This window comes from Arachis stenosperma, chromosome 2 (assembly GCF_014773155.1).
Source record: "Arachis stenosperma cultivar V10309 chromosome 2, arast.V10309.gnm1.PFL2, whole genome shotgun sequence".
Taxonomy (NCBI): Eukaryota; Viridiplantae; Streptophyta; class Magnoliopsida; order Fabales; family Fabaceae; genus Arachis; species Arachis stenosperma.
Genome location: NC_080378.1, coordinates 72488329 through 72489003, shown reverse-complemented (window position 1 = coordinate 72489003; position 675 = coordinate 72488329). Strand labels below are relative to the sequence as shown.

The 675-nt window shown below is 40.9% G+C and overlaps 1 non-coding gene across 1 annotated transcript; it reads left to right on the top strand.

Moving 5' to 3' along the window:
• Positions 1-267: 267 nt before the first annotated feature.
• On the top strand, positions 268-375 carry LOC130963783 (small nucleolar RNA R71). Its single transcript, XR_009079902.1, has one exon. It is a non-coding gene; the product is annotated as a small nucleolar RNA R71 (small nucleolar RNA).
• The last annotated feature ends 300 nt before the right edge of the window (positions 376-675 follow it).

The following is a 675-nucleotide window of genomic DNA, read 5'->3' as shown; positions in this document are numbered from 1 at the left end:
GACTTGTTGAGTCAATATCTTGTTCTGAGCCAGAATGGCATTCAGAGCATCAATCTCAAGAACTCCTTTCTTCTGACTTGTCCCATTGTTCACAGGATTCCTTTCAGAAGTGTACATGAATTGGTTATTTGCAACCATTTCAATGAGCTCTTGAGCTTCTGTAGGCGTCTTCTTCAGATGAAGAGATCCTCCAGCAGAGCTATCCAAAGACATCTTGGATAGTTCAGAGAGACCATCATAGAAAATACCTATGATGCTCCATTCAGAAAGCATGTCTGAAGGACATTTTCTGATTAATTGTTTGTATCTTTCCCAAGCTTCATAGAGGGATTCTCCATCCTTCTGTCTGAAGGTTTGGACTTCCACTCTAAGCTTACTCAATTTTTGAGGTGGAAAGAACTTTACCAAGAAGGCTTTGACTAGCTTTTCCCAAGAGTCCAGGCTTTCTTTAGGTTGTGAGTCCAACCATATCCTAGCTCTGTCTTTTACAACAAAAGGGAATAGCATCAGTCTGTAGACCTCAGGGTCAACCCCATTAGTCTTGACTGTGTCACAGATTTGCAAGAACTCAGCTAAAAACTGATGAGGATCTTCCAATGGAAGTCCATGGAACTTGCAATTCTGTTGCATTAGAGAAACTAATTGAGGCTTAAGCTCAAAGTTGTTTGCTCCAAT